Here is a 21,026-nt window from a genome sequence, read left to right as displayed (position 1 = left end):
AACTCATCCAGGTTGGCCCAGGACATCCCCAGCTTTAGCACTGAAGGTCGCTTGCTCTCTGAAAAATCCATCAGTCGCTGGCAAATCAGGAGGGTTGGTCACTCTAAACAAGGTGTTCAGAGAGAGGCAGAGAGCGTCAGATGAAGTTAGCTTGGAATGGTTTCTTGGGGTTGCTGAGGTAGAATCATTTCTAATCTTAGGCTTTGAGTTTTGGCTGTCCCCTCAGCCCTGCTGTGGAGTAAGTCTGGGTTTTCCAGACACCAAGCTGGGACAGAAAGGAAAGGAAACCATTGTTTCTTGAAAACCTGCAGTGAACCAGCTGCTGCTCTAGACCTTTATTACTGAATGTATCCCTTGGTAGCCTTTTTATTGCACCCATTTTAGAGGCAGGACACTGAGGCATATGAAGTTATGTAATTGCCTGAACTCAGACATCTTCCAAACAGAGGATATAGGAGTACCAAGTCTCCCTGACACAGAAGCCCAGGCCCCTTTCTAGGTGTTTTGCTTTGTGTATGGGGGTGTGTGTGTCAGAGATGTGGCTGGGACCTCAGCTTGACAGTTGTCCTCAGTCCTCAGGGTTGGGGTTCTCCTGTGATCTAGAGAAGGCCTCACGGACTGGACAGTGAGATAGTTAAGGAAGAGGCACCCAACGAAGTTTCTTTGGGCTGGCCAGGGCCTGGCTGTGCAGGTGGCTCTCCACCACCAGGTGGCGCTGTGGCTCTGCCTTAGAAGGCTCCCCGCAGCACTATTGCTGGTGCAGAGCCCGCCAAACCACCAGCCGCTGGGCCTTATTTAATCTGCAGCCTGTAGGCAGCCTGGGGCCTGTCCACAGCTTTCTGGCTTTCCTGGACTCTGGAAGGACAAGAAGAGAGGGGAGAGGGGAGAGGTCAGAGGTTGGTCAGGAGAAGAGGAGGTTTGGGCCAGTGCAGAGTCTTGGCGGTAAGGGTGACCGATGAGCACAGCTGTGAGGAAGAGGGGTAGAGATTGCTGTACTGGAACTAATGAATTTATAACATGGGCCAAATCATCTCCTGGTGTGCACAAAACACATCAGGATAAGTGGACTTGCTCCCCCATGGTGGGAGTGGGGGGTGGAACGTGGGCAGAGAAGAGGCAACTTTTCTGTCCTACAGACCGTTTTGGTCAAGGGAAGGCCTCAGTTGGAAGGGCTGGGAGGCAGAGATGGCCAGGGTGCCTCCAAGTTGGGGACAGAGATAGCCCCCAGTCATCTGCCTGTCTGCCCCCTGCTGATCACAGGGGCCCCCTGCTATCCTCACTGGGGGGCATAGGAAAGGTCCCCATCCGTCCTCCAGCTGCCCTTGCCATTTGGGAAAATGGCTTCAAGGATGTTGGCCCTCAGGATCCCACTCTCTTATCACCTATTTTGTATATCAGGACTCAGGCCTTCTAGATTCTCATCAAAAGACATCACTACAACAAACTTTTAACTCTTTTTCAAAGCCCACACCAGCGCCACGTGGTGACTCACTGTGGATTAGCTGCCTAACAGTGGGTTTGGCCTGCACATTGATGTCAGAATGTGAAATAGTGTCTGCACTGTAAAGCCCCAAATGCATCCTTGGCACTGGGGAGTTGAGCAAAGGCCTCCTGAGGGGAAGGCGTGGTATGGGTGCAGGAGGGCTTTGGGAAAGAGGAGCACTTGGTAGTGAGACAGGGAGCAGAAAGCAGAGGGAACTTCATCAGTTTTACAGTCTGCCTTTCCCTGGTTTCTGGGCTGAGTGCTGTGACAGATGTGCCCCTTAGGAATTTTTTTTTTTTAATATTACATTTTCATTCATCATCTCTTCACACAGAATCTAATAAAATATTTTGTTTCATTTGTATTTACAGTATCATTCTCTCTCCCCTTTTAATTCAATAGGTAATATAGCCACAGATTCAAAATTCAGAGGGTTCAAAATAAGTAACCTTTTCCTGTTTCATGTATAAACAAACAACCTGATGTTTACCAACAGAAAAACAGCAAGGACAGTGAAAGACAATTTGTGGACAAAACGTGTTAAGGTGTCACCCTGATTGTTGCAAAAACTCTCTCCACTCCCCACCCCCGAATTTTGAGAACTTTTTTGAGAAGTTGCAACTTTTTGTTAAGTCAGGGCTTTCCCTGTATGATCGATTCTGTGCGTGGAAAGTCAGTGCCCATCCTGAGATGAGTTAGTCTTTTTCTTCAGTTCTTTCTCATGGCTTCCCAGTTTGCTATCTGACCCTCCTCAGAGATGTTTCTTTTAGTGACGTGATTATGAGACAGAACCCAGGGCTGGCTTAGCTGCCTGAGGATGGTGCCTTTGGAGGCCAAATGGCCTCAGACCCCGGTCCTGGCTCTGGACCGTCCCCATCTGACAGTTTTTCATGGTGGGAGAAGCAGGCTGGGAGGGACCAGCCTCTGGAAGTGGACTTTCCTGCTGGGGAAGAGGGTCTGGAGGAGCTGACTCTGCCATGGGGACTTGGGAGGGGGGAGACTCTGGTCACTGTCTGAGCGCCCTTGTCGGCTGGTCCCTGGGCATAGGGGAGTGGAATGTGGGCAATTCTGGAGGACAGCCTGTGACTTGAGGAGTCCTGCCCATCAGGCTGTGGGGCAGAGCTGGAATCTAGACCCTGGAGACTTGGGAACCAAGGAGGACATAGACTGCGAACTCTGAATCGGGACCAAGGTGGGCCCTGGGGGGTGGACCTTCTGGGGGATGGAGGAGCACGGTTAATCAAGACAGGCATTGGTCAAGGTTGCCCTGGTAGCCTGCCTGCCCTTGGCATTTCAGAATTTGGAGCCACAGTAGCTGAAATGGTCCGTGCAGTAATGTGTGTGTGAATCCTTAGGAAACAAAATCATTGTGGGCATGTGTCAGGCCCTGAGCCAACTGTAGGGGTGTCATTGCTGCCTTGTGCATCGGTCCCAGAAGGAAGATGTAGATGCCCCCTCCCTCCCTTACACCATGTCCCTGGATCTTGGAGATGGCCCAGTCAACCTCATTCATAAAGGGGCCCTTCCCGTTCCAGATATTCCAAATGTTGCCTTTAAGCCCCCTCCCCTCCCATCATGTGACTTCACATGGCATGCCGCTCTTTCTAGGGCATGAGTTTCCTCATCCATAAAATGAGATGGTGATCCTGCTCCAACCTACAAACCAAGTGGCCAAATGAGGGAATAGGTGGAATGCTGTTCTGGAAAAAGGAAAGTGAATCATCTGAGTGCAAGATTCTGAAGTGGTTCCACCCAAGGCCCGTGGAACACAGCTCCACAGCTGTCTCTCCCCAGGGCTCCAGCAGGTGGCAGCATTGCCCTCCCCCTGTGCTGGTCCCTCCGGGGCCTCTCCTTCCAGACACTGGTGTGTAAGACCTTGGACCTCACTTAGTTCACACCCCACAGTCCCACCTCCCATGGGGAGGTGGGGGGTAGGGATCTGAGTGGCCTCTGAGACAGTGGCCAGGGCTGGGAGCCTGAATGCCCCGGACAGGAAGGGCCTGGAAAGAGAATTAAGATCTTGTTCTTTTCCTTCAAAACAGCACAGACAAGCCAGGAGGAGGAGACCTGGTGTGCATGAGCCTAAGAAGGCTGAAGGGAAACCTTGTCTTGCTCTGCCACGACCCGTCCCACACTGCTTGGAGGTGGCAATTTAGGATCCAGAGGCAAGGACTTGTCCTCTGCCGGGTTTTTGTCTTTAGCCAGAAAGACCAGCTGGCATTTTAGCGGGGGCAGAGGTGGGTGAGTCCTCTATTTTTGTGTGTGCCAACGGGTTGAAAATTTAACACATTTCAGTTCATCTGTGCAGAAAAGAAGTAATTTATTTATTCATCTCTAATGAATGTGGCCTTTCTCCCAACCCCCACCTGAAGACTAGTGAGAAAAACAACAAAATATTCAACTCAATTTTAACATCACAGGACCTGATGGTTTAGCGTGTCCTGTTCAGTGATGTTTTTTGTTTTTACATTATTGATTGATTGATTGAGAGACAGAGAGAGAGCGCATGCAAGTCGGGGAGGGGCAGAGAGAGAATGAGACACAGAATATGAAGCAGAGATTCTGTGTCAGCACAGAGCCCAATGCGGGGCTCGAACTCATGAACCATGAGATCACGGCCTGAGCCGAAGTCGGACGCTTAACTGACTGAGCCACTCAGGTGCCCCAGCGATGTTTTGTTTCTCTTGGAGCAAGGGCTCAGTTCTCAGCCTGTCTTCCCTTGCTTCTCTCACTAAGATGGTGTCAAGGGGTATGGACATACAAGGGCAGCTTACGTGACATTTAGTGGCAGCAAGGAGTTGCCCGGAGTGTGGCGTCCTCTGGGTTCCCGGCAAGGTCACTTGCCTGCCCTCTCGCCAATGATGGCACTTGAAGCTGAGTTTATGTAACTCCTAGTCTAGCCCCTGTTAGTCTTCCCAGAGTTCCAAAGGGAGACCGGACAGGGGCCCTCACTGGGGTTCCTTCTCTGGAGCAAAGCCAGACCGGACTGCTTAGCTCCCTTGTTCTTTCCTCCTGGTGCCTTCCTGCTGTTCCCTGGGCAGGAAGGAGTGGACCAAAAAGCCCTTTCTTCTCTTGCCTGGGCATCTGTTACATAAAACGCCATGGTCACACCCAAGAAGAGAGATGAAGGAAGGAATCCAGAAAATATGCTCTTAAGAGAACAGCTTGGTTTAGAAGACTTTTGACCTAACATAATCATATTTTTCCTGTCAGATGCCAAACATTACAGCATTTTTTCTTCTGCTCATTCTGTCTACATCAAACCTTCATCTTAGTCTCTCTTTAGGCAGAGATGGATGCCTCAGGCCAAGGAAGATGGAGGTCATGAACTCACAGGGCAAGAAAGAAAAGCACATTCATACATTTTCAAATGTCCTTGTATGCTTGAAATGTTACTAACATTGGACAATGGAACCAAAGGAAATATGACAGGTAAAATGTGAAGGCTTTCTCAACAGGGAGGATTCACTATCTTGCCTGTGTTAGATTTCCTTCCAGGGAGGATACATAGCGAGTCAGAAGTAGATTCCACTCAGCAGAAAGAGGCACACACTGTGAAAAGATGGCCCAACCCAGTGGGAATCCTTCCTGAGCTTCCCGGGACCAAAGCAAGACCAGGGCTGGAGTAGGATGAGATGAAGGCTGTGAGTGGTGAGGTCCTCTCCAGGCCCCTCATTTGCCCTCTCCTGTTGGAGGAAAGAAGAGATGGTAATTCAAGCTAACTAGGAGCCTGGGAAAGGGGGGTGGGTGGTGGGTATAATTCACTGTCCTCCTTCAGTGCTGTGGGCAGGCAGACCATGGTATGAGCCTTCATCATTCACACAGCTTACTCAGGAAGGGGACTTACCGGGGAGGGCTGATTGGCCACACTCACAGGTACTCACTGGCACATGTGGCTGGACACATACTCAGCTGCTCATATTCATGTGTGTTTCCACGTGAATACCTGTAGAACTCTCAGAGCAGTGCCTGACCCAGTAAGCAGGCAATAAATGCCAGCTGCCATTACCATCCAGGGCACCACCAAAAGTTCTCTTAAACATACCTAGAGAGACACAGACACCCAGGTGTGTGCATTCGCATATTCAAAGACAAGTAGACACCTGTAAATATTTACATGGAAGCACTTGAATATCAATAGGTATTGTTGAATACAATAGGTATTGTTCTTGCACTATACAAGAGGGTTAAGCAATTGAATCCTTACAACAACCTCACGAGTGACTATTGTCATTCATCCCAATTAACAGATAGGTGAATTGGGTCACACAGAGGTGACAGCTCAAGGTCACATGGCTAGTAATTGGTAAACTTGGGATTCAAGCCTAGAAAGCACACATAACTGCCTGCTATTCTGCCATCTTTCGCACAGATGCCCTAGGCGCAATCACAGACCTTCCCACAGATGTGAAGAAACCTCTGCATGTAGGTAGATGCATTGCCATACTCATAAGACACATCACAAGGCATGGGATCCCTGCAACATGCATGCTCAACCATGGCTCTGAACCTTGCAGAACCTTCCAGCCTTCTGAGTCAATGGCCTAATTTGATAATTCTCAGGGAGTGAGCTTTCAAATGACTCCAATAATGCACTAGCTATAGTGGATGTTGGGTTCACAGCCCCCACCCCATGTTGGGGGCTCAGGGTGGTTTGAGGGAGGAGGCCGGACTTGCCTTCACCTCCAGGGGCTGAATCACATTTTGGCTTTTCTTGGGATCTCAGGACCCCTGGCCTCTTTCCGCCCCCTTGTCCTTGGTGAGTGCAGGATACTGCCTGGACCATGGTCTTAATTCCTTGTGCTTGCCCAAGCCTTGTTCTTGTTCCTCACCTCCATCCCAGAGACAGGTGCCCCCCACTGGAGGCTTTGGGGTGGGTCCAAATGGGAAGTCTCTTAGCTTCCTAGGCCTGGGGAGAGCTCTCTGCAAAGGGGAGGGCAAGGAGGGCAAGGAGCCGCCTTTATGGCTTTCCTTGGCTCCTTGCTGAGTGGATGCTGTGCCAGATGTGGGCTTGGGTCCAGGACCAGGCATGGGCAGGTGGTGAGGAATCATTGTCTCAGAATGTTAGAGAGACCTAGGGACTTTGAGTGTCTAGTTCAGTTCCCTCATTTTATAGGCTAGAAACGGAGTCTCTGAGATGGGAAGGGATGTGCCTGAGGTTGCCCTGCAAATCTTCAACATTAAGTCTTAACTCCAAGTCCAGTGTTCAGTATGTCATAGAATGAGGCTCCATGGGGGACAAGACAAAGGCTTCCTCAGTGTACAAGTTACAGAAATCCAGGACAAACCAGAGTCATTGGCATCCAAAGTCACATTTCCTTGCCTTAGGTGGCTGACTACAATTTTAATCTGAACCCAAGGAGACATTTTAAAAAATATTTTGGCTGTTGTGTGTAAGATACCTCTGTACCTGGCCAGGGCACTGGCTCTGAACCACATGAAGACTTTTGGCCTGAAGAGATCTGAGTACACCTTAATATATCTGCATTTAACTGAGAAACAATCCTCACAAAAGTCTACATTTACCCCATGTTTCTCCTGGACTGTTTTCTCTGTTGGCAACCATTAACATTGGCACTTTCTGTGTGCCAGGCTCTGTTCTCAGCACTTTACCTGTGTTACTCATTTAATCCTCTTAGCAGCCCAGGGGTGCAGACACTATCATCACCATTACCACCATCATCAGCATCACCACCATCATTGTCGTCATCATCTTCCCCATTTTACTGATTAGGAGACTAAGGAACAAAGGGATTAAGTAATTTGCCTAAGGCCTCCAGATTAGAAAAGGGCAGAGCAAGGACTCAAAACCAGGCAATGCCCCCTCCACACTAGAGCTGTGAGCCTGGTCCTCCAGCGTACGGTCAGCCATCCTCCCCAAATGCTCCCCTTGAAATTTCTGAGAGTCTCATGCCCAGGGACCCCCTATACCAGTAAGGAGAGCCCAGGCAGGTAGAGAGCTGTACACAGGCCCCAGACATGTGCAGTCTTGGGAACCGATCATCTACTGCACAGTCCTGCAGAATTGAGACATACGTGTGATCCGGGCCACACACGTGTCTAGCTCTCCTGGCCTTCAAGAAGGCCTGTAGCTACTACCACCTGCTCTACTCTACCTCCTTGTCCTCCATTCTCTTCTCCCCACATGACACTTTTGATCAAAATGGGGACAGATCCATTTCACCTGAAGTTGGCAAAGAAAAGATGAGGGTTTTTCAGTATGGTGCATAGAAGGAAACTGGGGGGGAAAGGAAGACATTTGCAAATGTAAAAAATGATTGGATGTAAAAAGCATGGATCTCAGGTACTCACTAGTAGCAAACTCTGACTCCGTTTGACTATGGCTCCCTCCTGGCCTAGCACGAGGCCCTGGGCCCGGACCTGAGGGCCTTGGAAGGATGTGATGCTCTCCAGAACAGGTCAGGTTTTAAGATGACTCTGGGGAGGGGTTTGGCTCTGTGGTATTCCCGTACCTGGTCCCAGGCCAGGTCAGACCATTCAGATTTGGCCAGGGGAGCAGTATTGGCTCTGCAGATGGGACAGGTTGGCTTCTCAGGACCCACTCCACTCCCATGCTCCTCTCTGGTCTTTTTGAGGTAGTTGCTCAGGTGTTCCTTCTGGCCCAGATAAGTGCCCAAATTCTCTTCTGGCTATTGCAGTACCTCTGGCTCCCCCCTTGGTCAGGCACCTGTTACATTGTTCTGGTGATTTCCACTCCTGGGGGAAGGGTATAAGTGGAGGCCCACAGACCATACGTCTAAGTAGTCAAAAGTTGTAAGTCAAGCTAACAAACTGTTCATTAAAGTATGTTCTATCCTTCAGCCTTGATGAGTTTACCTTCAAAATGATAAAATTAAAAATACATAGGGGGCCTGTGTGGCTCAGTCGGTTGAGTGTCTGACTTTGTCTCAGGTCATGATCTCACAGCCCATGAGTTCAAGCCCCGCGTCGGGCTCTGTGCCGACAGCTCAGAGCCTGGAGCCTGCTTCAGATTCTGTGTGTGTCTCTCTCTCTGCCCCTTCCCCACTCATGCTCTGTCTCTATCTCAAAAATAAATAAAAAAATTTTAAAAAATGCATATATAGTTATTATTTTTATATGACTGAAAGTTTGCAAAATGCTGAAGACCACCAAACTGAATTATTGCTGATATACATTAGGGGCTCTGTTCATGGGCCAGTGATGTTTGGATGAATAATACAAACAAAGGCATTTATAATTCATAAATTAGCATGTATTTATTCTTTGAAATTCATTTTATTGCCTTAATTTCAGCAAAATCAGTCATGCTTTTATTTATTAAAAATTTTTTTTTGTTAAAAATTTTTAATGTTTTTATGTATTTTTGTGAGAGAGAGAGAGAGAGAGAGATAGTATATGAGCAGGGGAGGGGCAGAGAGAGAGGGAGACACAGAATCCGAAGCAGGCTCTAGGCTCTGAGCTGTCAGCACAGACCCCGATGCAGGGCTCAAACTCGTGAACCGTGAGATCATGACCTGAGCTGAAGTCAGATGCTTAACCAAGGGAGCCACCCAGGTGCCCCTAGAATTTTCTTTAATGTTTATTTATTTTTGAGAGAGAAAGACAGAGTACAAGCAGGGGAGGGGCAGAGAGAGAGGGAGACACAGAAACCAAAGCAGGTTCCAGACTCTGAGCCATCGGCACACAGCCTGATGCGGGACTCGAACTCATGAACCACGAGATCATGACCTGAGCAGAAGTCGGATGCTCAATCAACTGAGCCACCCAGGTGCCCCAGTCATCATGCTTTTGTAATAGAGAACTCATAATTTGTGTTCTAGTGAACAGTAATGACCTAAAGGATTAGAAACAAAATGTGATTGTATTCAGTTGTTTTCGTAAGCTATTGCCATGTAACAAAACACTCCAAAGTTTAGTGGTTTAAAGCAATATTAAAGATAATTTTATTATCTCTCATGGTTCTGTGGGTTTACCAGGCTTAGCTGAGCATTTCCTCTGCTGCTTTGCTTGGAAATTCTCGCGTGGTTGTGGCTAGCTGGTGGCTGGGGCTGGAGTCATCAAGAGGCTCAACTGAGGTGCTGGGATGGCTGGTTCTTTCCTCCTTTTGATATGATCTTTTGGTCTTTCTCCGTCCACACGGTCTCTCTAGTAGTAGCTGTGCTTCTCACATGGTAGCAGAACTCACAGAAGTGAGTATTCCAAAAAGGAGGAAGAGGAAGCTTCCAGTCCTCTTAAAGTCTACATCCAAAATGTACGCAACATATACCCACTGCGTTCCATGTGTTAGCATGAGTCACCTCCCAGCTTCAGTGTGGGGGGGACCACACAGGGTCCACAGACCACATAAATACCGGGAGGTTTGTTCCCTGGGGCCTTCTTTGGAGACCAACTACCACAGTGTTGGAAGTGAGTGTTGTAACAAAAATTTAAAACCCATGGCATTTTCTTTGGGACAGTTGGGGGGCAGAAGCTGAAGAACCTTAGGGAGAAACTGAAGTCTTGAAACATAGAAAAGGGGACGGAAGCTATTCACTGGCAGAAATATGTGAGACCATCCCCTACAGTAATGGAGAAAACAGAAAGGGTGCCTATGAATTTGTGATACGTCTAAGGCCAGTTCCAAGCAAAATGTTCAAAGTGCTAATTGGCTTCTTTCAGCTGGCTCTGATAAAATAGGAGAAGATTGAGATGAACTAAAGAAGTTTTGGAGCAAAATTAGTAAATCTAAGGAGGTCAGGTCTGTATTCTAGCCAGCAAAAGGCTCAAAAAGCAAGGATTCGCCTCAGGGCAAAGAAAATCCTGGGTGCTGCCAGTAAAATGTGGTCTCAGGTATAGTGAAAGGTGTGGCTGTAATACCTTTGTGAAGAGCTCAGAAATATTTAAGTGCATGTGTTTAGACCCTTTGGATACACAACAGGACTTCTAAGAATGTTAAGAGTGTATCTCTTAGATCCTCTCTGCTGGACAATGGGATTGAGAATCTCATAGCAAGCTTAAGCGGGGCTTAAGGTGAGAGGAGCTTTTTCTTTAATGGAGTAGGTTTTAATTTGATATATAATAAACCCACATGTTAAAAAATTTTTTTTTCAGCTTGGATCGAAAGGGACAGAGACAGTTCAAAACGAAGAGTCTTTTTTTATGGGCAAGAAACAGGCTGAGAAGTCAATGTGGTTACAAACACTGACCATTTCTTCTAGAAAAAGAAGGATAATTCAGAGTATGGAACTGAGAGCCACAGACACCCGCTCCCAGAGAACAGGACTAGGATCTAATTAAGGAATTGGCTTGATTTCAGAATTGTTCCATACAAGTTTTGTCCCCCCCTTTTTTTTAAACGTTTATTTATTTATTTTTGAGCAGGGGGGGAGGGGCAGAGAGAGAGGGAGACAGAGAATCCCAAGCAGGCTCCGCACTGTCAGCACAGAACTTGATGCGAGGCTCAAACTCACGAATTGTGAGATCATGACCTAAGCTGAAATCAAGAGTCGGACACTTAAACTACTGAGCCATCCAGGTGCCCCTCTCCTTTTTGAATGAGAGTATCTATATCATTTACCCTGTGTCTACCTCCTTATCATTTGTTGGGGTTAAGATAACTTGTCTCTTTTTTTCACAGAACTTGAAGTCAGGAGGAGTTATCTCCAAGCATCCACACCTGAGGGGCTTCCTCTTCTCCAGATCTGATGGAGATGCTGAAGTTCTGGATCTGAAGCGTAAGCCTGATAACGTCACAGATGAGACTGTGGGGGTTCTGAGGATGATTGTATTCAAATGTGTGAGGAACATGATTCTTTGAAGTGCTAGAGGGCAGCCCGTGGTAGCTAGTCTTCAAAGCTAGCCCCCCAGTGAACCACCTCTCCTAGTATTCATGATCTTGTGCTGTCCTCTTTCTGGAATCTGGGCTGTTCCTGTGACTTTGGCTAATAGAAAGAAAGCATTGACAGTGATGTCATGTGACTTCTGAGGACAGGTCATAGGGAGCCTTTTGGCTTCCACCTGGGTTTCTTAGAATGCTTGCTCTGGAACAAGCCAGCCATCATGTAAGCAGTCTGATTCCTTTGAGACTCAGATGCTATGAGGAGGCTAAGCTAGCTGTGTGGAAAGTTTACAGGAGAAAGCAATACAGTCTGTCAGACTCTACCTGCTCTGGTCATCCCAGCTGAGATCAGATATGAGAGTCAAGATGCTGCCATCTTGGATGTACAGCCCAGCTGAACCTGCATCTGACTCTTGACCTGCAACCATGTGAGAGACCCCTCCCCCTGGCCGCCAAGGGACCACTGAGCCAGTCAATCCACACAACTGAGGAGATAAAAATATTTTAAGCCACTGGTAACTGAAGCAGTAAAAAAAAAAAAAAAAAAAAAAAAGTGTATTTTAATTTAAAAATGCAAATTAGGGGTGCCTGGGTGGCCCAGTCAGTTGAGCATCCGACTTTGGCTCAGGTCATGATCTCATGGTTCGATGAGTTCAAGCCCCACATCGGGCTCTGTGCTGACAGCTCAGAGCCTGGAGCCTGCTTTGGATCCTGTGTCTCCCTCTCTCTCTCTGCCCCTCCCCCACTCATGCTCTGTCTCTCTCTGTCTCTCTCTCTCAAAATTAATAAACATTAAAAAATGTAAAAAAAAATTATAAAAGAGCAAAACATTGCATTTCATACAACTTTTTAGCAAGTTATTTTTCTTTCACATATTCAAAATTATCTATTAAAATTAAAAGGCAAATGTAACCAATGGTAAAACTAATGCATTTTATCTAATACAAAAATTTAAGTAAAATATTTAAGTAAAGCTGAATTTTTACGTTTTGAAAATCTCATTCACTCTTAGTAAAAATTTTTGTGCAAGTAAAATCCTGCCATGGTTCCCTGGCTGTCTATTGCCAAGGTAAAGAATCAGTCTCACGCTTCGTGTGGGTTCCATCTTGACCTGCACATATGCAAATGTGGGAGAATTATGAATTATTTATGCTGGAAAATGCTCCTCGGCTGCCACATACGATTGTAGCATTGCTGACGTGTGCGTACCTCTGGAACCGCAACGAGAAGCAAGGAAATGCATGTTTGCCCTGCTCGGGGCACGCTACTTCCATTGCCTTCCTGCTGAGAGGAAGGATTTGATAAATTAATCTGTCTTTCCTCTTAAGTGCTTCCACCACTCAATCCTCCCTGCACTTCTGAGCAGCCAGGCCCTCTCTGATGTCAGTAGCAGCAGGACCCACATGTTCTTAGAGCATTTGAACAGTCTCCTCTGGATTCAAGGACATAACTCGACCGTGGGGGAGAAGCATTTCCCTGGGGCCTGAGTGACGTGACCCATGAGAGTGGATGTTCAGGGGTAGAGGTCGTGCTCTGCTAGTGCTGAGTGCCTGCTCCCTAGGGAGGGAGGTGCCTTGTGTTCTTTAACTGTGTATGTACGTGCATGTGTGTGCGTGTGTGTGTGTGTGAGAGTGCATGTGCATGCGTGTGCATCCATGCGTGTGTGTGTGAAGTGTGGGTCCTCTGAAGAGTGGGTCTCAGAACAGAGACCGGTCCACCTTTAAGGGTGCTACTGTTTCTGGCCATCCTGTGCTGGTCTGGCGGAGGCCTCCTGGGCCTCTCTCCCAGAGTCCTATGGAACTCTGACCCTTGGATGCCTCACTCTTACTCTGATTTATTTGAAATATTTCATAGTCAGTTATTAGCCTGGTGTATCAGTCAAGACATTATCAGCTGCGAGGGACAGAAGACCAATCCAAACAGGCCTAAACAAAGAGGAGATATGTTGGTTCCCACAACCAAGTCCAGGGGCACAGATAGAGGGCCCAGACTTTGTTTTCAGGGGTGGGGGTCAGAGAGCCCTGTGACTGACAGACAGCCCACCAGGACATGTAGAGTAGAGGGGGTGGGAGAAGTATGTGTGGTTCCCCCAAGGAGGGGAGGTAGCCAGAATGCAACATGCCCTCCGCACCTGGGTATAACCTTTTGCGAAATTCAGTTCTCAGTCTGTTGTGCTGGACACCTGGGCCTGATTTCCCAAGCAGCCCAGGTCGCAGGCACTGTCTTCCTGACACTGGCTGCTGCCTGAAGCAGATTCTTTACCCGCTCCCGCTCCTGTGTCAAAGCTTCCCATCCCTCGCTGGGCCCCGGCTGGTGTGACAATCAGCAGCAGAGCAGAAGCGACTGAGCCCTGTGAAGGCAGAGGCCTTCTTGGTGCACATCACCTTTTCCTCGGGTCTGCTTGAACACTCAGGGATCCCCCGAGGACGGCTCCCCCAGCATCACACCACTGCAGTTGTGCACAGTAGAAATGTCTGTACAATAAACATCAAAGACACCATTTCTGTCAGGCAGCAAAGGGGGGTCATTCCTCTCTCCCGGAGCTCTACCGACAAGCCCTCCGTGGTCAGAGACCCAGTGGATGGGCTCTCATAACATTTCACTTCACGCAGCCACTCCTCCACATGGGGTCCCCCGGTCGCCTGGCAAGTAGGACAGATCACCCTTCCCGAAGCCCCAAAGGGGCACTCCCCCTTGATTCACTTTCCACTCCCCCTCCCAGCTGAATGTGGCTGCTGCCCCCGCCTCCCTGCTCCCAGTGTTTTCTGACACACACTCACATTGCTTCTTGGAGTCTGCTGGAAACTGACCCCGAGAGGAAAGAAAGGAGGGGCTGGACAGCACGTCTTTGAGGCGGCTCACTCAACTCCATTATGTGTGCTGCCTGCCAGCAGTGGGTCTGTGAGTGTGTGGGGGCCACGCCTGGGGCCAAGACCTCCTGATCCCCTGCTCTGGTCTGGTCCTCTCCCATCTTCTCTGTTTCCCTCTCCTCTTCTCCTTTCTCCTCCTTAGATCTCCCCATAGCCCTCTGTCCTTCTTTCTCTTCCTGTACACTCTCTTTCTCTCCCCAACCTAAATCTCAAGGGCATTACAGCATGAGCTCAATTTTCTCATCACACCTTCCCTTACCTAAAAATAGACAGTGCAAATCACACAACACAGCCATACATATAACACCATAGTGTCCACTGCCTTTTAACTCTGTCCTTTGGGGTGTTGGCCCTGTCCCCGGGTCAAGGCCCTTTGAAGACCAAGGAATGGCAGGTCCCGCCAGAGCCAAGAATGCATTTCAAAGGCTGGCCCATCCCTCCTCCCCTTGCCCCACTGTGGTGTTTGTTACTTCCTCCCCTTGGGAGTATCCGGAGGCCCTGGTCTAGGGGAGAGATAGATGAAGGCAGAATTGTTGGATCAAAGTCCAAACACATAATAAAAGCATCTCCCTGCCCCACCTAAGGACATGATAATGTGCATTTACTCACACACAAACACAGAGCAGTGGGCTGGCCCACCATAAACCTTCTCTTATTACAAAGCCAGAATCTTTTCCATCTGTGTTTAAGCTGCAGCCTATGAAATAATGTCTATAAAAATAAGATTGGAAGCTAAAATATCGAGTGCAATAAATTATGGCTACATTGTGTTCCCTCCTGAGGGATGTCCTGGCCAAAGAGCCTTCAATATTTCTATCTAGGGCTGTGCTTTGTATTTTCTCATAAAACATTCCATTTGTTGATGGGAAGAAAGAGCCTGGACCGCTGAGCGCGATTCAATAGAGCGATGGTGCTTGGCCGTCTGTACCTGCCTGGCATCTTAATTTCTCTTCCAAAGCAACAGCAGTCTGCTTGTTGTGGAACCGCAGAATGAAAGCCAAAAGGGAGGCTGCCCAGGGGCAGATTTGTTGGCCAGTTTCCATCACTACCACCATCTCCCTGCTCACAGCCCCACCATCGTACCCCAACCACCATCCTGACCATGAATCCAGACACCATCTCCACCTTCCTTCAAGAATTCAACATACCTAACATGTCCCAGGCATTGGCGAGGGTCTGGGAGGGTGGGGAACCTGAGGGATTAATAAGACACAGATCTGAGAGTTGAAAATCTTTAGGGGGATGGGTCAGATGGACAAATAACTTAGAAGAAGAAGGAAAGTTAGCAGCAAGGAACTGAAAAGTTCTCCCAGAGGTCAAAGGAGGGAGACTTGTAGAGGCGTTTGAGTTGAGTCTGGAAGGGTGGGTTGGATCTGGACTTGCAGAACTGGAATGAAAGGCCTTCTTGGAAGAAGGATTGAGGTAAAAGAGAGCCCAAAATTATAACAGATGGTTGAGGAGGGGAGGAAAGCATTTGGTCTGGCTGGACCCCAAGGTGCATGAGGGGCAGTGAGAGAAGTCAAGTTGAAGTATGGGTGGGACTAGGTCAAGAAATAGGATGGATAAAGGAGAAGGTCACTTAGGGTGACCTTTAAAAGGATTTGGGCCTTTTATATGATGGGAAGTGAAACATCAATAGAAAGTTACTGAGATGTGGGCGGTGGAGTTGGTTTTGAAGCTAACCGTTGTAATGCCATCTTGGGGCCAGTGAGCATTTTCTGCTTTCTCTCCATACTCTCTTCGCTGAAAAGATGGTTACCTCTTCCCCCTTCTTGACTGATTCCAAAGTTCAACAAAGATTATGAGTGTTGGCCATTTTCTTCAAATCCTACCACTTCATACTTTGTCCCTTTGCCTTAAGCATTTGTGGCAGGGAGGAGGGAGAGGGATAGGAAGGAAACACATATAGTCATTAACTATAACTCATACCTCAGGACAAGTGCATCAGATCCTTTCTAGAAAGTGGATTTGGCTTGGGAGAGGGGTGGGGGATGAGGGTGCCAGGTGCTCGTTGGGTTGGCAGGTACCACAGAAGTAGGGAGGACAGATGTGAGTCAGCTCACGTGGCCTGCTTTGCCCTTCTTTATGGGATCAGCTGGATGTGGCTCGAGGTGTTCAGCTCAGAGGAGAGAACCCCAGGGCCCAAGGCAAGGGCATCCCTGAGAGCCAACGGGAGGAAGCCATGTGGATGGATGGACAAGGCTGGTGCCGCTTTCCTGATGATTCCGATGGGAACCCCTGGAGTCATATCCAGGAGGCATTTCCACAGTTTTTAAATTCCTTACTTAGCTTTATTTAAAACTCATTCCCCAGAACAATCATATCCCTTATTCTCTCCTATTCTTCTATTCTATGTAGAGGGAGGAAAGTGGACCAGTTGTCCCATTGGGGCTGAGCCTTGATTCTTACTCTCGGGCAGATGTTTAGGATGGGGCTTGGGTCTCTCCTTCTACCCCACAGCACATGAGCGTGAATCTAAGGAGCTGGGATTATGGGAAAAGAGGCGCCTGTGATCGCTCGCTACCTCTCTGCCTTGTTGTGCTCTGAGGATGGTGGGGAGAGGGCTCTTCCAGGCCGCACTGGCGGCCAGGCCAGCGCTTGTGGTAGGCGGTGTTTATGAGAACGCACAAATGTTTATGCGAGATTGCCAACCAGTTATTTATGAGTCTCTCAGCCCTTCCCCAATAAAAGCTGTTCCCTCAATGTTCTGACAGGCCTCGCATCTGTAACTAATGTGTCACTCGCTCAGCTAATGCAGTTCACTTGTGTTTATTTTTGCAGAAAAGCAATTTATCCAGCCACTCTGAAAAAAACTGGCCTGTCAGGAGCCTTCTTTGGAGCAGAGTGTTTTTCCTCAAAAGAAAGTCCAGATTGCTCTCCTCAGTGCAAGGGCGGGCTTTTGGTGTGTCTTCCCCAGTGTGTCCGTGGGTCTGTCCTGTGCACCAGAGGGGTGTGGCATGTCTGGCATGGGCCCTTGCTTTTTCTCTAGGAATATGGAGGTGTATCTTTGTGCTTCTGTCTGTCTGGGCCTCAGTGGATTTGAGATATTTTTTAAAAAGGTTCTGGGGGTGGGCTGGATCTAACTTTGCATTCCCCCGATGGAGATAAATCAAAGCTGGAACAGTAGGTTGTTGGCAGTTGAAGGGCCTGGAGAGGGAGGTTTGAGGAAGGTGGGGGGAGGAGGGTGAAGGTTAAAAGGGAGGATGGTTGGCTCCAGGGCAAAAGGAGCATTAGCACTGGCTGGCCAGACCCTAACTATAAACCTGCCCAGGAAGGCTGGCTGTACATGGGTCCCTTCCCGAGGCTGTTAATTTTATCATTCCCACTCTGTTTTCCTTCAGGATTGGCAGGAAACTTTTGGAGTGAAAAGGATGCTCTGTGGGCTTGTTTTGGGATGCTGTAAGAAAGGGAGCCTGAGAACTCATTTCCTGCTGTGAAACCTGATTTCTGGGAAAAGAAACCAAGAAGTGGTTGGGGGATGGGGAGTAGACTAGGGGGGCAAGGGTCAGGCTGAGTGGGGTCTGCCAGAAGGAACAAGAGACACTGACGTGGGCTGGTGAAGGGCCTGGTGGCCTCTGTGGTCCTCATTCTCATCCCATAGATTGTGACTCTGACTCTGGACTGCCAGTGACCCTGGGCTGGGTGGGTCTGCAGACAGACCCTTCCCACTGCTGGAAAAGCTCCTGGCTGCCCATGGCCAATGATGGCGGGTCATGCCTAAAAGGTGCAACAGTAATAACGGCACACTAGGACAGTGGGTCCTAAGCCACGGGACAGAGGGAACATGGCGCTCATGAGCTGAAACAAGATGTCTTCTCACAGCTCAGACCAAATCTTTGCTGCCTTGTCCTGATTTGCAGGAAAGTATTAAGTAAACAGTTTGAAGTTTCTCAACCTTGAGTTTTCTGCCAGTAAGATTTCATTAAACCTCTGGTGCCTGCAAGTGATAAGTCAGTCGGCATTTGTGTAAATGCAGAGAAATAGACAATTGTGCTTCGCCTGAAAGCCTATTTTTTAATGGCCTGGGGCTGTCGCGATGGTGATTTTTGGCTGGCATCTGTAACTTGGCTGTGACGTGGGACGACGGTCAGGTCTGGCTCAAGGTTTCTCTGGCTAGGTGACATTCATGGTCACCCCTTTGTGACCCTGTGACCTGGGTGAATGTGACTGGAGATCCCGTTACTGCTTTTGGGTTGCGCAGTTGTAGGAGGAAGGAGAGGATATCAAACAGAAGGATATCAAACTGGGCACAGCTGGGGGTCCCGCTTGGGGTGGAGGCAGTTGAACAGTCTGATTTTCCCTTTTAATCAGACCATCTCCTTCCAGCAGCCCCCTGCCCCTTCCTTCAGGGCCCCAGAGGGCATATGCCCTTGGCCCCCACCCCCAGAGCCTCTCCCTTTCTTTTGTTTAGCTTCCTCCCTCCCTCCCATCACCCTGGGGCTTGAAACTCCTTGCTAGGCTGGCAGCCTTCCCTAGGTGGTGAGATGGAAATCTTTGGGGTGGGCTTGGTCCTCAGTCCCACGCACACCTTCCCTCTCCTGTGGCACTGGGAATGGGTAATGAGAGCTTTGCACCCGGGGCAGGGGCCAGAAGGACTGAGGGAATGATCTTGTGCTAGGGAAAAGAGGCTTGCTTTAGAATCTGAAAAGGAAACCGCCAGCCCCCAGCCCTCCCAGGTTCGAGGGTTGCCTCCCCTTCCAGAACAGCTGTTTGTTAGTCTCCCACAGCCTTTCCCTCCTGCTCAATTGAAGGCTGTACAACAAAACTGTGGCTCTCTCTTCTGTCTCAGGCAGGCTGGCACCTTCCACCTTGGCTGCTGCAGGCCAGGGACGGGATGTCCCTTGAACACACACATTATGGAGCCATGTTATCCCACTAGCAAAATTGTTCTCAGGTCCTAAAATGGGATTCCAATGCCCACAGGGACCCAGGAGGTAATGTAAGGAGAGGAGAGACGGGACCTGGGAAAGATGGTCAAGGGCCCTGGGCCCCAGGGTTGGGAAGCAGGGGTGAGTAATGGGCACCGCAGCTTATGTGCTCCATCCACAGCGGCAGCACCTTTCTCGGCAGGAAGGTGCTGCAATAGGGGGATGCCCACTCAGTGAGGCCAGTTCTTCCATTTTCAAATCTGGGCTTTAATGTGAACTGTCTGAAGGTTATGTGTCGGCAATCAACCTCAATCTAAAACGTGGTGTGGGCCAAGCAAGATGTGTCTGCTGGCTGGCTGTGGCTAGTCTGCCCTCCGCTCTTGTGAAATGTGGTAGAGCTGTCGTTCTGGATGTGTGGAGATGTGCACCATGACTTCCAGGCCCTCGGCCCAAACTGATGTAGGAATGCCTGCATCAGGTGCTACGAGAGCTCGTGGCCCACGCTAAAAGCTATGAACATGGCACATTCTCTGAGAGCAGAATTTTAGCCTAAGCTGTCCTGGGCTAGCATAGGTTAACTTTTCTTTTCTTTATTAACAATTTTTTTTCCCGTTTATTTATTTTGAGAGAGACAGAGACAGTGTGAGCGGGGGAAGGATAGAGAGAGAGAATCCCAAGCAGGCTCTGCACTGTCAGCACAGAGCCTGATTAGGGGCTGGAACTCACAAAGCTGTGAGATCATGACCTGAGCTGAAATTGAGAGTCAGATGCTTAATGGACTGAGCCATCCAGACAACCTGTGGTTTGCTTTTTCTCTGAGCAGGGACACAGACTCTTGTTCTTTCACTGAGCATGATGTTGTTGAAGGCCCCTTTGGACATGGCCTCTGGGGAACGTGGGGCAGGGAGGGCAGGCCATGGCTATCCTGGGTCAGAGCACCTTATTCAGGTAGGTGACAGATGGAATGTCAAGGATGGCTTCTAGTTTTCTGGTTTGTGCCGTGGAGGATGTGGGGCCTCCCCAGATTGGGAATGTGGGAGAATCATTGGGTTTGGGGGGAAGATCCTGACATCTCTGGATTTTGTCCTGTTTTCCTAGGTCAGAAGGAGGGTCAGGGCAGCTTTTGACCTGAGATGTGGCATTGTGAGTATGGCCTCAGTGCCTCCCCACGTGTAGCCCCCAGCTGGAGGGCGTGCATTGGGCTCAGCTGGGCTCCCCATAGACAGACTGGCAATGACCACCAAGCTCAGGAGGGACACTCACATTGGCCGCTGCATCCCTGGGTCTTCTGGGATCATCTAGCGGCATGGAAAGTGCTCAGGTCTCAGCTCTGCACTTTAGAATGTGACGTTGGGTCATGATGTCACCTCCTTGCTGTCAGTCCCTCATCTGCAGAAGAATCTGTTTGGTTGATCTCTAGCCTCCAAGCAGCCTGCAAGTTCTCTGACAGTGACTCTGTTGCTGGCTGCTGCCATAGCTCATTCTGGCATGTCTTTCGGAGCAAGGATGGGACTTCACCACTGACTCCCCAGTGTCCAGCAAGGCACAAGATTGTAGGTGCTTAATATACGTGGAATGAATGAGCAAGATCCCTGGCAGCAGGGGGCTAATCACATACACAGAAAACAAGCAGGCAGGAGACCCCTGGGGCAAGGGTACACTCTTGCTGTGCTTCATCCTGGCTCCGAGTGGCAGGGGAGAGTGAGGGCACTATAGGCTGAGGGCCCCTCATGCCTTGAGGCTCATGCCTGTCTCCCAGCCTAGCAACTTCTACAGCCTGGCTGGTGGGTGCCACCAGCTGGGCTGATGGAGTCCTGCTCCACTCTACCCCAGAACTGCCTCACGGTCCCCATGTTTTCAAGTCTTTCCATGTCTCTGAATGTTTGAAGTTTTAAAAATACAAATCTTTGGCAATGTCACAGGGAGCCAGGCTGGCGTGTTAGAGTGAAACTCAGCTAGGCCACACCCGGTTGTCAGTTCTGCTAGTAGGGGGCAGGAAAGGAGCA

The 21,026-nt window shown here is 49.1% G+C and overlaps 1 long non-coding RNA gene across 1 annotated transcript in view; it reads left to right on the top strand.

The window, feature by feature from the left end:
* The window catches only part of LOC131485200 (uncharacterized), a 100,172-nt gene that overhangs the window by 19,364 nt on the left and 59,782 nt on the right, over window positions 1-21,026 (top strand). The window contains exon 3 of the long non-coding RNA XR_009248701.1: window positions 11,082-11,178. This is a non-coding gene — a long non-coding RNA (uncharacterized LOC131485200). The remainder of the gene's footprint in view (window positions 1-11,081; window positions 11,179-21,026) is intronic.

Source organism: Neofelis nebulosa, chromosome 9 (assembly GCF_028018385.1).
Source record: "Neofelis nebulosa isolate mNeoNeb1 chromosome 9, mNeoNeb1.pri, whole genome shotgun sequence".
Classification (NCBI taxonomy): domain Eukaryota; kingdom Metazoa; phylum Chordata; class Mammalia; order Carnivora; family Felidae; genus Neofelis; species Neofelis nebulosa.
This window is presented reverse-complemented; position numbering and strand designations above follow the sequence as displayed.